At 34.3% G+C, this 312-nt stretch overlaps 1 protein-coding gene across 1 annotated transcript in view; it reads left to right on the top strand.

Annotated features, from left to right (window-relative positions):
• LOC119594510 (transcription factor RFX4-like) overlaps positions 1–312 on the top strand; it is a 33,789-nt gene that overhangs the window by 16,761 nt on the left and 16,716 nt on the right. The window lies entirely within an intron of this gene.

The raw sequence follows: 312 nt of genomic DNA, 5'->3' as shown, positions 1-312 counted from the left end.
CATTTAAAAGCGTACGTATTTAAACATCAACATTTGCCTTTGTTTTTTTTTTCTATTTTTGAGAGAGGCACACATAACGAAAGAGTAAAGGGCGCGCCAAACAAAATGCTAAGAAGTCTTTGAGGATCAGGAAAAAAAAAGATAAAAGTTTCTGTCCTTTTGTTATTCGTGAAATTGCAACGTTCGTGAAGTGCAGTTCGTGTTGGCAGCTGGAAGTTGTTTTTTTATTATTGTTATTTTTTTAACTTCTTTCCCAAATCATTGCTGATTCAAGGGAAGGAATAGGAAACATTCTTCCATATATTCCCATCG

This window comes from Penaeus monodon, chromosome 34 (assembly GCF_015228065.2).
Source record: "Penaeus monodon isolate SGIC_2016 chromosome 34, NSTDA_Pmon_1, whole genome shotgun sequence".
Classification (NCBI taxonomy): Eukaryota; Metazoa; Arthropoda; class Malacostraca; order Decapoda; family Penaeidae; genus Penaeus; species Penaeus monodon.
Note: the sequence above shows the minus strand (reverse complement) of the source record. Positions and strands in the feature narration are given on the sequence as shown.